We start from the raw sequence: 17,279 nt of genomic DNA on the forward strand, positions 1-17,279 counted from the left end.
TATCTTAGCAGCAGATAGTCCCTCAAGGTCCTGAAAGCCTTGTTTCCAAATTCCTTAGAGACTTATGCTATTCCTAACCTCCACTAATTAAAAAGTATATAATCAGGGACTCCTCATAATCCCAGTTCAGCTCTTTCTGCCCACGGGTCCTGTCCTCATGCAATAAAAAATCATCTTTTTGCACCAAAAACATCTCAAGAATTCTTTCTTGGTCATTTGCTCACAGGGCCAAAAACTTCCAAATTTCACCAGTTTCTATTTAATTTTTCCATATTTATTAGGGTTATCAAACATTTCTGTTTGAGAAAAATGCAGAAGGAAATTGAAAATGCTATAAAAGTTATAAGTGGCCCTAAATATACCACCTGTCTTCAGAGTAAAGCTTCTCCTTTCGATGAATTTAAGGTATTTGTTTACTTTTATTATAATAAATCACCATTATTATCTACTCACTCTTGTCCATTTGAATCATGACAGGAAGAGGTGTCAGCAACTACATAAATATGAACATTCTACATATAATCAAAATTACAACATAATGACTAACCTCATCCCTAAAGGGAAAAACAAGACTTCCAGAAAAAGATCCATGAAGGTATTCGGTTCAGTCATGTTTTAACTAGAAAGCAAAAGTTATTTCTGAAGAGATTAGACTTAATTATACTAAAAATTATTTGTAACAGTATTGGCCTATATCACCAGGCCTAGGGTTGAACAAATTTCAAAATGTTGGAATCAAAGCACACTTGTCATTGCATCTATACAGACCCATCAGCTTTTATTTTAGTTCAGCGAATTATTTCATAATATTGGCAATTTCCCATCAACTAGTCCAAACAATGGGCTTTTAAAATGGAATTCCCTTTATTCCTGATTGTGTCTACTTGAATGATAAATGTGAGGAAATGTTACATAATTAAAAAAAAATGTCTTCCATATTTAAGTCTTAAGGATTTTAAATGTAACACTTAATCAACATGTTCATCACGGTTTTGTTCACAAAAAATGTGAGACATACTAAATCTCAACAGAAGGGCAACAAAAAAAAATGCATTATAGAGCAGTTATGTATGATGTGATAATATTTATTATTATTTTGTGTATTAACTAACAAATTTTAGTAAGTTGGTAATACATTTAAAATAAAATGTGGCAACAAATAAAATGTAGCAGGAAACAAAAAACAAATATGGGATCAGTGGTATAAAAAAAACGCACTGAAAGTATGCCACAGATATCTTCCATGGTGTCTCTTTTTAAAGATTAGAGGTGATTTTCTTATCTTTTGAAATATTCCTCTATTTTTGAAATTTTTTTTCAGGGGTCATGAAATACTTGCAACATCAGAAAATATGTCTTTTTATTGATAGCTCTTCTATGTGCTCTTGGGCCCGGCCCATTCATTCATTCATTCATTCACTCATTCATTCATTTTTAAAGATTTATTTATTTTAGAGGGATAGCATGAGTGGAAGGGGCGGGGTGGGGGGAGAGAGAGAGAGTGGGGCTCAATCTCATGACCCTGAGATCAGGACCCAAACTGAAACCAAGAGTAAGACACTTAATGACCGTATCACCCAGGTGCCCCAGGCCTGGTCCATTTTATTTCAGTGAAGCACCACCAAAGTTGAGCACTTTTATGTGCCCTGGCAAAATTTTAATTCCTTAGAATTCAGACTTTCAGACTTTTCATTGTTTTAAATCTACATGCAAAGAGCATATGTTGGTTGCAGTTAGATTTGTCAGAGTCTGATAAGCATCAATGGTTTGATTCTATTTTCTTACAGTGATTCTTTTTTTTAATGGACCTGTACTAATTGCATGACTTCTTTTAATCAGCATGCAACAAGAGGAAGGCCATGGCCATGTAGCAGGAGAATCAGCCAGTCATCGTAAGAGCTGGGTATACTGAAAGGTGATGCCATAGAAAGATCTTGCTATATGCAGCTAAGAAATGGGTGCTTAAACCTTATCCTAGTAATTATTCAGTCAGAACACCACTTAACTTCTCAGAGACTGCTTTCTTTGTGTAGTGTGGGGAAAACACTGTCTATATCACATGCACTATTTTGGACCTATCACCACATGCCCAAGCACTGGATAACTTCATTTCCCATGCAGAAGCAAGCAGTCCCCACAAATGCAACACTATCATTCTGCAGTAGAGAAATGTGAAGCTGATTTCTTGCCTTTTTCCTGCAACTGCAAAGATGAGAATAGTTGCTTAATATTAATGAAATCTGACTTTCTGACTTTCCTCTACTTAATTTTGCATTTAAAAATAAACACAATTATTCAAGTCTTTTAACAAGTGTTATCAGCCTTCCCTTCATGTTGATGACTGCGTCCCAAATCTATGACTGTGTGTAATGATTCCAAAACCATTAATTTGATGAAGCCAAACAGCAATCAATGCCGAAAAAAGAAACAAAGGCAAAAATGCAAAAGCATTCCAAGTGAAATTTGACAAAAATGACTGTATTTACAAAATAACGCAACTTCTCTAATTGGTTAAGGAAATGCACAGGAGGAAAAATATCTACTGAAAAGAATTCTTCAATAAATGAACTACCCAGAATCTCATATTTTAAATGATTTGATTAGAAGAAATTTTAAAGTATAATTAAATGCTCTGAGTGAACATTTCAACTCCCCACATATTGCATGTAAGACACTTTTTCAATGACACATTAGATAAACTGTTTAGGATGGAGAGAGAGAAAGGGAGAAGAGAGGAGAGAGAGGGCTGTCAGGACTAGATTAGAAAGAGGTGGAAAAGATGGAACTTGAAATTATTTTCTTTGAACCATCCATCACAAGATTATAAGTGACCATAGCAAGTGATTCACATGTTGGTAATATTTTCTCCTCTACTACTGACTTTGGTCTTCTACTGTTATAAAGAGGAGATCAAAACTTCCACCAGAAAATCACTGTCATTCCTGGTCCATCTATAACAGTTCTCTGTGTTGAGGAGAGATGCAGACTTAAATGCTTCTGCTATTCTCTATATTCCACCTCAGTCATCTCATTCAGTTCAGAACATAAATAATACCTTATGCTCGTCACTCCCAAATTTATCTAGTAATAAATTTTCTTTGAGTGTGACTCAAATGTTCAGTTGCCTTTTGACATCTTCAAGTGGATAAAATTTAACTTAGTCTCTACCCTACAAAGCAATCCTGGTCTCATATTTATCCTCAAAGCCCTTCCCATCTCAGTTACAGGCAACTGCTAAGTCCACAATCTTTTAATCACCCTTAATTGTCTCTCTCCCTTGCCTTCATCCTTCATTTATGACCCAGTTCTATTCATTTTGAAATTAAAAAGATATTCCAAATCTAGACACTTCTCCCCATCTCCATTATTATATGTGCCAAAAAATAATAGGAGACAATGCTATTAACTATTAGTTTTAGAGGAATAGGAAAATCACATAAAAATGGGTATTGGACTAGAATGTAGCAGAGGAACAAAAGTTTTGGGGCCATGTAATTAATCAGCTGCTATTAAAAACAAAAGGCTTCCATGATCAAAAAAATTTTTAATGCTGTGTTGAACAGTTTAAATATGTTCATTTGTTATTAGGTTTCTACAGAACTTTTTTTTCTAATATTTTATGTATTTACTCATGAGAGACAGACAAAGAGAAAGGCAGAGACACAGGCAGCGGGAGAAGCAGGCTCCATGCAGGGAGCCTGACGTGGGACTCGATCCCAGGACTCCAGGATCAGGCCCTGGGCTGAAGGTAGGCACTAAACCGCTGAGCCACCCGGGCTGCCCCTTCTACAGAACTTTTAATATAGAAATATTCATTCAAGAATTTCATGTAGGGCAATATAATACAAAGGATGCTGAAAATATATTTGAACATAAAATTTACTCATTGAGGAGAATTCTACACTAGTTTAAGAAATACAGCCTTGACTAGAACTTTCAGACATGTTTGTTTACACTCCTAAATTTTAGATGTTTATCCAGCTTCAACTTTGTTGTTTTTGCTATTGTTGTGGTTGGATCTTTTCACTTTCCTGAACTCTAAACATTGAAGTGTCCCAAGACTTAGTTTTTTAAATTATTTTTTCTAATCTTTACAAGTTATTATTTCACTCCCATTAGTTTAAACAATGTGATAAGTTAAAAAGTCTCATGTCTTTATCTAATAGCTACTCCTCACTTCCTACTGAGCCTCTCTACTTGGATATTCAAGAAGCATCTCCAAATTAACTCTTTACTCTCTCCCATCCCAATCAACTCTGTCTTTGCTTTCTATTTTAGCAAACGATAATTCTAGTTTTCTAGTAATTTAGGCTAAAGAAACATGTGAGGTCATCCTTGGTTTTCTTCTTTTTTCATGGTGCATATCCTATTCACCAATTACCATTATACTCGAAGACAAACTTATTTCTGCTGGAGTCACTAATTTACATCCTTTATGTACTAGGGGTATGGCTTGCAGTAGATATCTCCTCTGCTCTACATCTACCATCTGTTCCTTATCTCACTCAAAATAGAAGCCAAAGTTTACCATGACCTAGAAATTCTTACACAATTTGTCCTAGGCTACTTCTCTTACTTTATGTTCCTACCACTCCCTCTTTTCTTTACTCCTTAAGTGAAATGTTCTCTTTGCTATTCATAAACTGTGCTAACCATGTTCCTATCTTAAGGCCTTTGGACTTTGCTCTAGGTGAAATGTTTTATTCAACCATCTGTCCATAGCTGACACCTCACTTAGTTGAACTTCTGTTGGAACACTGACTTATCAGAGAGGTCTTCTTTAACTAGCCTATTGGAAATAATACTTATATTTCCCCATCACTTCATTTCTTTATCATGCTTTATACCCCCCCCACCCCCACCCCCACCAAATTATTGTGACTTCTGTGTTAGCTTGGTTCCAATACTGTGCCCAGTTGCTTGGTAAAACACTAAGCCTAGATGTTGCTATAAAGTCATTTTGTAGGCATGATTAACATCTACAGTTAGCTGATTTTAAGTTAAAATCACCCTTCATAATATGGGTGAACTTCATCCAATTAACTAAAAGCCTTAAAAGCAAAAACTGAAAAACAAAAACAAAACAAAAAAAGAAAATGAAAGCAAAAACTGAGGTTTCCTGGGGAAGAAAAAAACTGTTTCAAGACTGTTAACATAGAAATCTTTCTGAACCTTCAGCCTGCCAGCCTGCCCTACAGGCCTTCCGCACAAGCCTGTAATATCACCTCTTGTCTGACTTTCCTGCCCTATAAATTTTGGTCTTGTCAGCCCCCACAGTCACATCAGCTAATTCCTTAAAACAAATCTCTTTATTCACGCGCACACACACACACACACACACACCCTAATGGTTCTGTTTTTCTGGAGAACCTTGACAGATACAACTATCTATTATCATCCTGCTGTATTATGTGTTCCTTTGTATATCTCTTCTCCCTGCACCATTAGGATATAAATTTGTGAGACAAATTTTGTGAGGTTGTTTTTGATTCACTATTACATATCACCTTCTAGAAATGTACCAGCAACATAATAGGACCTCACAAAATGTGTGTTCAATGAATAAATACTGTTTTGTGTGACCAACTTAAATTAGGATAATTAAAGCAAAATACCAACAGAACAGGAAAATAGATAGCACTTATTTTTGGAAGTCATCATTATATCTGTTATGTGATTTTCACAATATTTGTAGGAAATGGCCTGTATATGTCCATATGCAAAGTGTGAATTAATCAGCAATATCTTCTTGTATAACTCCTTACTTAACGGCACAGTGTCTAGGTATACATTTAATAAGTGCCAAGAATCTTTACATGTATTATACTTAATACACATAAAACATCTTGAAAGGTAAGTAATTGTATTTAAAATACAAGAAAACTAAGGCTCAATTTGGTAATCAGTATAAAATATAATTTTGTCATAGAGCTGACTGGAATATTACATTCAATGAGAGAATCAGGTTAAAACATAAATGTTATTAAAGGAGAAGGGCAGCCTGGGTGGCTCAGAGGTTTAGCACTGCCTTTAGCCCAGGGTGTGATCCTGGAGACCTGTGATAGAGTCCCACGTCGGGCTCCCTGCATGAAGCCTGCTTCTCCTTCTGCCTGTGTCTCTGCCTCTCATAAATAAATAAATAAAATCCTTAAAAAAATAAATGAGTAAATGTAAATAATCAGATGGAACAAATATTCTCACTTTTTATTAAATTCCAATGCAACTTAGCGCACTCTGACTTGCTTCATCTTGCCACAAAGGAACAGTAATATTATGGGATGAGGCAGTTGTAAAGAGTTACGGGAGATAATTTATGTGAGAGACCGTAACATAATTTATTAACAGACGTAGATTTTGAAAATCTTAAAGTTTGAATTCTTCCAATTCATTGTTGATTTTAAAAGCCAACCAAAGATGCAAATATTAAATATACATGTTGACACAAGACTATGTGAATGAAGCACACACTGACCTTGGGAACTGATATATAAATAAAGACAAAATCTGAAAAATATTAATGAGTAGGTACCTTGATGTACCTAAGATTATAATTAGCCACAATGGTATCACTTCATATCAATTTTACACATATTCTATTGTAAAACTGTAAATTTTATAAGAATTTCTCATGTGACCTTCTGCCTTTACTCAATGACTAGCAGTTATCTATCATCATTTAAACTAAGGCAATAGCTCCTATTTATTTTCGTAGGAAATTATATTTATTCATCTATATTTGTTGTAGAAAATTTAGTTTTGTTTATTTATCTCACTAGGACTTCGCTGATTGTGTTATGATGAACTCAACAAGCATAAAACCTAGTGATTAACCACCTGTTTCCCTCCATGTAATAATTATCATGCAAGGTAAAAAAATGACTATGGAAAAGATATTTTTATTGCTCAAGGCCAAATTTTGACTTTTTCTTTGATAGTACCTACCACATTGTGCAGAAGATAGCCTCAAAGTCGGAGTTCACCATGTCAAAGAAGCAAATTTAATTAAAAATACAACAGTGAAACAGTTTTGTTAGTAATTTATAAAAAGTGAAGGTCGATATCAATAACCCTGATGATTTTTTTCACATCAGCAATCAATTTTCCATTGTTATAGTTTGGATGCATTTTCAAACATCCAACTATTCTACTGCAAGAATTGATAGCCTATTTAAAAATCTGAACTTGCTTGAAATTTTACTAATACTCAGAGCCAAGAATTTATCAAATACTTACATTTGCCTCATAATGTTTGGGGATATTTGGAAAACATTTTACAATCACCACTGTTCAAAGGAAAACATTGTCTTTGCTTGTAATGACCAAAGCACTTACTTTTTTTGGAAATGTTTTCACCCAAAGAAAAAGGTTTTCATTTAGAAATGTAAACATTTTCGCTGTCAGGGAGGTACCAAATAAAAGATTCCCTGATTGCTTTAAATGAGCCATTTAGAAAACCCTTGCCAATGTAGACACAGTTAGTCAGTATTCTACAATGTGTCAAAGCGTTCCACCTTCTTTGGTGCTTTGTAAATCACACCAGGGATTTGAGTAAATTAAGTTAGCTTTTTCACTAGAAACCAGATGTTGTACCTCCGCTGAGTTTTATTTGGGAAAACAATGCATTATTAAGTAACTATGAGCCATACAATTAGGAAGAAATATTGCATCTGGGTGTCAAAATTTATGCCAGGTTTCAACCTGCTGCAATAGAAAGTCTCCGAGGTATTACTCAGCCTCCACTAACAGAAGTCTGGAATGACATAAGATGATTACTAAATTTTCTAAATTCCAAAGATGTGTGACAGGCCATAGAGTGAGGTCAAAAACACCCTTAGTAGAGTTAGCAAACAGAATGAGTTGTCTAAAATGAAGCAGGAGGGGTATGTGTGTGTGTGTGTGTGTGTGTGCACGTGCATGTACATGTGCATGCATGCATGTATATCAAAGAGCCTATGTCAATAAAGCCAATTGGAATCATAGACCTAATTCAGCCAGTGCATCCAGATTCTAGAAGGTGACTAATCAAAATATGTAAAATAAAAAAGGAAAGACAGAAAAAAAGGGAATGAGGTTAGACACCAGGAAGAATGAAGAGAAACAGATAAAAAGGAAAAGCTGGGATGGGGAGAAGGAAGGAAAGAAACATGAAGACGGGGAGAAAAGGGAGGAGGAAGAAATGAAGAAAGGAGAGAGGAAAGGAGAAAGAAAGGGAGAGAGACATTTAGAAATTGGAAGCATATTTATGAACCAGAATGTGTGTCTAAGACCTCTGAGATTGCAGCTATAAGTAAATGCACTTTCCTCACCCACAAGATTTCTAACAACCAAGAGATTTGTCCCCTTTAGAATTCCCAGGTTTTCTAGGTATGCTCAAAGGAGTGTCTCACATGAGCAAACAACCTGTCCACTGCAAATCATGACACGGGGTCCACCCCACTCCTTTCCTCTTGCTTTTATGTGTACTTGCCCCAGTTATGCCTGTCAAGCCAATTGCTAAAATCTTCCTGCCACTGTCCATTATGTTACTTTCAACTTCCTTTCCCTTAGGATATTTTACAAGGCATCTTCCATGTACCTCAAGGTATTCCAAGATATGTTGAAATACAAGATATTGATGGTTTTTATGAAAGACCTCTTTCATAATTAGGTTTCATATTCTATGCATCTCTAGGCAAAGCACAGATGATTATCAGTCTAGGTGATACACTCTTTCTTGATGTTTAAGTCAGCTTATGGCCCTTCCTTCTCTACTATAGGAAATCAAATATAATCCAAGGAGCTGGCCATGAAACACACATTCTCAGATTTTACTTAGTCTCCCACTATTAGCATCATTTCCCAATCCCAGACTCTTTCCTTTTATAAATCTTCAAAGCAAAAAATGTCCTCACATGCCAGTATAGAGATACAGGGGGAAAGATGCTCATGTGTCAGTAAATTTGCATTAATAACATCTTGGACCAGGAAACTCCATACTTACATACTTATATCTAATTTTATATATATTTATAGTTTCTCAGCTCTATACTTTTTATATTATAATTAAACATGGAGCCCTTCTCTTAATTGCCCATATCATAAAACTTACAAATTCCTGAAAATACACTCACAAGATTTCATGGAAGGAGGAAGAATACATTTAAGACAAACTATTCATTTTCAAGAGAGGAAACAATTGCCAATTGTTATTGGCAATTAACATTGGAGAAACATTTTTATTTGATGGTTTTATTAAATTCACTGGTTGCTCTAGTGGATGTATTAGTTACCTATTGCTGTAACAAATAGCCTCAACACATAATTATTTAAAATAATAAACATTAACTATAGAGAACAAACTGATGGTTACCAAAGGGGAGGTGAGTGGGGGAATGGGTTAAATAGGTGATGGGGATTAAGGAATTCATTTGTGATGAGCACTGGGTGTTACATGGAAGTACTAAATGACTAACTATATTGAACACCTCTAATATTACACTGTATGTTAACTAATTGGAATTTAAATAAAAACTAAAAAAATAAAACGATAAACATTTATTATTGAACTATATCTGTGGGTCAGAAATTCAGTTTTGCTAAAGGGTTGTGGCTTTGGTTCCTTCATGAAATCACAGTAAAAATGTTGGTAAAGACTGAAGTCATCTAAAGATATGACTGGGGCTGGAAGATATGTGTCTAAGATGGTCCAGATGCTTCCAAAATGGTTGTTGAAAGGAGATCTCTTTGCCTTGCTACATGGACATCTCCACAGGATTGCTTCAACATCCTCACAACATGGCAGTTGGCTTCTCCAGGGAAGAGCAAGAAAGAAACCACAGTGCCCTTTAGGACCTTGTCTCAAAAGTCACATGCCATCACTTCTGCCACATTCTCTTTAATTAGAAAATAGTTACTAAATCTAGCCGACAGGGTAAGAATTAAGCTATGCCTTTTGAGAAGAGGAGAACCAATGACTTTTGGACATATTTTAAAACACCATAAGAGGAAAATGTAAAGTATTTCACAAAGGCTCGCTCAGAAAAAAATATGGTCAAGATTGGATGAATCCAGGCTTTCATCATTGGAAATTCTAAGATACTGTACTTAGAGAGAAAGAGGAAAGTATTAATGCAAAACAGATATTGGATGTGTATAGAAGGTTCTACTCTATTTCAAGGTCTTTACTTGACTGATATAAAGATAGACTCCATTCTCAATCCTTTGTTCCTTTTTGTTGTTGTTAGTATGTAAAGAATTCATTTTCTAGTAAATTATGAGAAACTTCATTTCATTCCTTCATTACAGTAATAATGTCTATACTGGCAGATGGACTTTGGAGTGGCTTGGACAGACCACTTATATGAGATGAGGGAATCACATACATGATTTTCTGATCCAGGAAGCCATAATACTACAGACTGAACCCTAATGCCATTGGCAGGATAGTTCAAAATATCAGATGGCCTAGAAAAACATTAGAAGACAAGGGAATACACACCAATATAATAAATTATATTATGATAAAAATCGGTCTTATCCTTACATCTTAGAGATCAACTGTAATAACAACAACAAAAATAAGCTATTGCATTTTTTTTCTTCCCCAAGATTAGCAGTTTAATGTGTAGGTGCAGGATGGATATTAGACATCTGGCTTAGCAAGAGTAAGTATAAACAGTGGTAGCATAAGCAGAAAATTTTTATAATATTAGCAATTCAAATTCAAGTATCAGATTAGTGTGGTACTGGAATCATTCATTGGAATATGTTTGGAGGCCACAACTTTTCTCAGCAAAACTTCTTTTCTTAAGCAAAATAATATGGTGTTTCTCAGTGTGTGTATCAAAATATGCCATTACATGATATTAAAATGACTTGATGTTCAATCATAACTTTGGTATCACTTATAACATCAAAATTTATTGAAGCTGTGGATCGAAAAGGATGTTCTAAAGTTGAGGTCCCACTACTATTATTCCAACTTTACCACACACTCACAGCAAATCCTGTAATGTCAGCATCTAGGAGAAAACCTGCCTTTTATCTATTCTAATTCTACCTCTGTAATATTTAAATTGTGACTTGTTTCTGGTTTTTCACTTAAATATCACCTATGATATAGATAAAAAGTGACTCATCAAATTCAATTATATCAAGACAAATCCTAATCTTTCCTCTTCTGTCAAACAAATGAAGCATTTCACTAACAGAGTATTCAGGAATGGCCATTGCAATATGATTTCTTTGTATCTCAGTTTAATATTTACATTTTAAGAAGCTAACTGAATTTGAGGCACCTGGTGGCTCAGTTGGTTACGCATCTGCCTACAGCTCAGGTCATGATCTCAGGGTCCTGGAATTGAGCCCCATGTTGGACTCCCTGCTCGGTAGGTGAATATGCTTCTCCCTCTCCCTCTGCACCTGCTTGTGCTCTCTCTCTCTCTCTCTCTCTCATTCTGCCTCTCAAACAAATAAAATCTTAAAAAAGAAGAAGAAGCTACTTGAATTACAAGGGCATGGTTGTAGCAGGTCCCGTTTTTATTTTTATTTTTTATTTTTATTTTTATTTTTTTTAATTCTTATTTATTTATGATAGTCAAAGAGAGAAAGAGAGAGAGAGAGAGAGAAAGAGAGGCAGAGACATAGGCAGAGGGAGAAGCAGGCTCCATGCACCGGGAGCCCGATGTGGGATTCGATCCCTGGTCTCCAGGATCGCGCCCTGGGCCAAAGGCAGGCGCCAAACTGCTGCGCCACCCAGGGATCCCCCGTTTTTATTTTTTCCATATAGTCTCACTATCAGTTAGCTTTTTTCTATGTAACAAATTGCCCTCAAAGTTAGTGGTTAAAACAACCACCACCATGTATTTGACTCATAATTCTTTGGTTTAGCTGGATAATTCTTCTGGACTGAACGAGCTCATTTGATAACTACTGAACTCAGTCTTGTGGCTGTGATTATTTGGAAGGTCACCTGAAGGATGGATGATCCAAAATGATATCACCCTTATACATTTGACAGTTGACAGTCAATCTTGGGGCAATTGAGGGGACTGTGCCACATGTTTCTCAGAACCTAATAAAACAGCATTGGCTTTTTAAAATGGTTGTCCTAGGGTTTTCCACAGCAGTAAGAGGAGGAAAGCTACTCTGCTTGCCATCATGTTTAGAGTGACACATCATGCAAAGCATTTGATATGGCTCACCCATATACAAGGAGGAGGGATAGGTTCCACTTATTGACAGGAGGAACTGTCATGTCACAATGCAAAGAAGAGTATGAAAGAAAAGAATCTGCGACATTTTTTACACTGTACAAACATTCTGTTGTCTCAAACTCGGTAAGAGCACAAGGGTACAATTGAGTTCAGAGAAAAAGTATAGTTAGTGTGTAATAATGAAATGACCATAAGTTTTGGAGTCAGAAAAATGATGTGACCTTTCACTTATTCATTCATTCAGGCAGCCTGCGTGGCTCAGCGGTTTGGCGCCCGCCTTCAGCCCAGGGCTTGATCCTGGAGACCTGGGATCAAGTCCCACGTCATGCTCCCTGCATGGAGACTGCTTCTCCCTCTGTCTGTATCTCTGTTTCTGTCTCTCTTTTTCTCATGAATAAATAAAATCTTTTAAAAAAAAGAATGTATTCATTCATTCATTCATTCATTCAAACATTATATATTTATCAAATATGTAGATTATTCCAGATAATTCATTCAATAGTCATTGATTCATCAAATGTTTATTGAGTGTTTCTTATGTTCTAGGGCCATTCTGGGCACTAGAGGTTTGGCAGAAGACAAGGACAATGATGAAAAGACGAAGTTCTGGTCTCTTTTTCGTGGCACCTCCGAGGTGGTAGGCCACTTCAGAATAAAGCTGAACATCTTTTTCCCAGCCACTGGCTGCCAGAAACTCATTGAAGTGAATGATGAGCGCAGAAGTTGTTGCTGATGCTCTGGGGGAGGAATGGAAGGGTTATGTGGCCCGAATCAGTGGTGGCAATGACAAACAAGGCTTCCCCATGAAGCAGGGTGTCTTGACCCATGGCCCCGTCCACCTGCTGCTGAGTAAGGGGCATTCCTGCTACTGACCGAGGAGGACTGGAGAGAGGAAGTGCAAATCTGTTTGGGGTTGCATTGTGGATGTCAATCTCAGTGTTCTCAATTTGGTTATTGTGAAAAAAGGGGAGAAGGATACTCCTGGACTCACTGATACTACTGTGCCTCATCGCCTGGGGCCCAAAAGAGCCAGCAGAATCTGAAAGCTTTTTAATCTGTCAAGAGACAATGTCCACCAGTATGTTGTTAGAAAGCTCCTAAACAAAGAAGTTAAGAAACCTAGAACCAAAGCACCCAAGATTCAGCGTCTTGTTACTCAATGTGTCCTCCAACACAAACGTCGGCGTATTGCTTTGAAGAAACAGCATACTAAGAAAAATAAGGAAGAGGCTGCAGAATATGTTAAATTTTTGGCCAAGAGAAGGAAGGAGAACAAAGAAAAATGCTAGGTACAAATTGCCAAGAGACGGAGGCTGTCCTCTCTGAGAGCTTCTACCTCTAAGTCTGAGTCCAGTCAAAAATGAGATTTTTTGAGAGTGACAAAATAAGTAAGATCAGACAACCAAAAAAAAGACAAAGTTCTGCTCTCAGGGAATTTGTATTACAAATAGACCAACACGCACATACACATACATACCTTAGAAAATATTTTAAAAAGAAGTAGAAACAAAATAATTTATTTGACATAGATGGTCAATGAAAAGCTCTTTGAGGAGGTGACATTTCACCTGAAAGCCGACTACAGGGGTACCTGGGTGGCTCAGTGGTTGAGTGTCTGCCTTTGGATTAGGTAGTGAACCCAGGGTTCCAGGATCAAGTCCCATATAGGGCTCCACGCAGGGAGCCTGCTTCTCCCTCTGCCTGTGTCTCTGCCTCTCTCTCTCTCTCTCTCTCTCTCTCTCTGTGTGTCTCTCATGAAGAAAGAAAGAAGAAGAAGAAGAAAGAAAGAAAGAAAGAAAGAAAGAAAGAAAGAAAGAAAGAAAGAAAAGAAAGAAAGAAAGAAAGAAAGAAAGAAAGAAAGAAAGAAAGAAAGAAAGAAGAAAGAAAGAAAGAAAGAAAGAAAGAAAGAAAGAAAGAAAGAAGAAAGAAAGAAAGAAAGAAAGAAAGAAAGAAGAAAGAAGAAAGAAAGAAAGAAAGAAGAAAGAAAGAAAGAAAGAAAGAAAGAAAGAAAGAGAAATCTTTTAAAAAGAAGAAGGAAAGAAGGAAACAGCAAGCAAGGAAACTAGCCAGCTGACCTCAGGAAAGTATTTATTCTTCTGAATGGAGATCCTAGTATAGAAAGCAGAGGTAACATCTAATGCAAGATCTTAAGGCAAAGATGAACCTGACGTTTCAAAGAATAAAATAAGACAAGTGCTTGACCAGAATTGTATGAGCAAGGTAAAGGGGACCAGGAATAAGACAGGTTGCTTGATCATACCCAGACCTTGAATCCTGGATTTTGGAATTTATGCTCATTTTCAGTTATGAGAGGCTTAGTCAGAGGGTGAGTATATCCAACTAGCCCTATGGACTTCATGGCCCATGGGAAAAGACAGAGCTCAACCAGGACTAACGTAGGGTCCTCTACAGTACAAAGTCTAAGAAAGTGAATCTTCTTACCAATCTAAGAGTATAACCCCTGCCTACAAGGATTTCCTTCAAGTCTGGCTGAGGGAACAGTATCTTAAATACATGATAGAAAATTCTATTTTTTTAAAAGAAAATCCTTGTTAAGGAATATGCACATAATTGCTTGACCCATAAAAAATATTACATGGGCTATAAAAAGGTTAGAAAGAATATTTACTTCACAGGTTATTCTAAAAAGACCCATGGCAAGACCTAATATGTATTATTTTCCTTCCTTTAAAAATAATAAATGAAAATACATTATACAGTATGGAATAAGAATCACAAAAGAAGGTTTTACAAAATTGAGTCATTGCCTTCACTCCCCAAACCTATTCTTTAACACTACACTTGGATGTCTAGTTCCATCATTCCCTAGCTCTCTGTGTCTCTGGAATCCACACCTTACTATCAGAAACATGGATGTCAGCTTAATCTCTTTATATTACACATCTGTCCAATACTTCAGATCACACTTGCCAACATTAGTGTGAAATATCTATTTATGATTACATTTGTAAGATATGGATTCAATCTCCCTTTGATTATCAATTACAGCAGTAGTGTGATTGAAAAACTGCATGCCAAGAAAAGTTATCTAATTTATGGTATGTGTTCAAAGGCTAAAAAAAAATTCTTTATATTACACAGAGAAAATGAGTACAATTTTACAAAATAACAAAGACTAAAATTTTAATTTATATCAGGTAGTCATTCTTTGTATACTTAAAAATTCAAGCACATTATCATTGTAATTCAGTTTTTCTTGTTTTTAAAATTAAAAACAATTTGGGTTTTACATTCCTATTACTTTAAGATGAATGACTGATTCAAACATTTTTGTACCTTGAATCTTGTTTTACTCTTCTTGCTAGATTATCAAATCTTGAAACTTGTTTTACACTTCTTAGTAAACATCAAATGCTCTCTGAACCAAAATCACTGGTGAAAAACATGAACACTTGTTTTCCTTTCATAGTCTTCGTCTCCCATTCTCTATTATGTTTCTGATAGCAATGCTTCTCACTCTTCTCCCCACAAAAACCCACAAACACACATGACATAGAAACTATTTATAAATACACAAACAAATCATTTCCCTTCACTGTTCTGCAGACTAAAATAATAACTCATCAAGAACAGCTTAGACAAGCAGTTATTTGAAGGGCTCAAAGCATCATGTCTACTAAATGATGATGATTTCCTTATATCATGTAGAAATTCATTTTCAATTTTGCAGTGCTGGTATATCAATCAATATTTATTTAGTTTTGGGAAAAAGGAGCACAACAATCAAATAAATGTGTCCAGCAAATATTAACACCATATATATATATATATATATATATATATATCCATGATTATAGATGTTTATTCATTCAACAAATATGTATTAATCTCTTACTATGTTCTAAGTGCTTTATTGTACACTTGGGACAAGAAGCTATGTAAGACATAATGGTAGAGACAGCAGAAGGCTGAAAAGATTAACCATCTTACCGTTGCCGGGTGGAAGGCATCAGTGAAGATTTCATATAGGAGGTAAAACATAAAGACCACTGAGATATAAAGGAGAAATGGAAGGTTTACTGGTTTACAAAGAGAGAATAAACAATAAATGAGAACAGAACTGAGACTGAACAGAAATGTGTGAAATGCTCTCATGCAATCTGGTCCAGCAAGTGTTTTGGTTTTACTGAATCCTAGGTCTTTGTATAGTAATGATAGGAAATAGAGCTGAACACATTGGCAAAGGCCAATGGCTAAAGAATTTTTTTTTATTTATGCCAGATTAAAGTGTTTAAAGTTAACCTTGGCCATATGGAGAATTATTAAACTGTTCTAAGCAGAACTGTGGCTGGGAAAAACTCATCTGGAAACACCACAGAAGCTGAATTGATCAACAAAGAAATAACTCAGAAGGCTCCCCTAAAAAAAAAAAAAAAAAAAAAGAAAGCTCCCCTGCCTGACCACTAGAATACAGTTTACATCACAGGAGGGATAGGATGGACTCCAGAGACATAGAAAGTAGAACAAATCATGTTCCTAAACAGAAGTCCCAAAAGTTAGACAACGAAACCCCATTATTGGGTGTCCACACTGGGGGGTTTTATCAGTTTTTCCATGATAATGTCCCAGAGAAATGTTATTTTTTTTTGCCTCCATTCATACAGAGATTTTACATTATGGTTCCTACATAAGTCTCTACCATCGTTCAACCTCCCACATACATCTATGGCTCAAACACATTATTTCATAAAACTGTCATCCTTAGACCTTGAGACCATTTAGACATTGCCAGTTCTTTCATTTCTATGTCACAGAAAATATGCATAAGATTCCTAAATTGATTGCATAACCCTATCCTAGGTAGTGATCAGCATTCTGAACAACAGCAGTTTAGAAAAGAAGAGCGTCTCGACTGCTTGAATTAAAGGTTGCCTTTGTCCAGGTCGAGCCACATGTATGCTGGCTTTAAAAAACAAAAACAAAAACAAAAACTGCTAAATAAACAGATCTGGAGCAATCAGCACATGTCCAGTCAGCTGCACCTGATCCCCAAGAAAAGCCACTGTTTTTGAATTAATTCTATTCTATTTATAGACACCATATCACTACCTACCAAAGTATCAG

General features: G+C 35.9%; 1 pseudogene; it reads left to right on the plus strand.

Moving 5' to 3' along the window:
• Positions 1-309: 309 nt before the first annotated feature.
• LOC100687740 lies at positions 310-13,558 on the plus strand (annotated as a pseudogene).
• Positions 13,559-17,279: the final 3,721 nt, after the last annotated feature.

The sequence above is a fragment of the Canis lupus genome, chromosome 8 (genome assembly GCF_011100685.1).
Source record: "Canis lupus familiaris isolate Mischka breed German Shepherd chromosome 8, alternate assembly UU_Cfam_GSD_1.0, whole genome shotgun sequence".
NCBI lineage: Eukaryota > Metazoa > Chordata > Mammalia > Carnivora > Canidae > Canis > Canis lupus.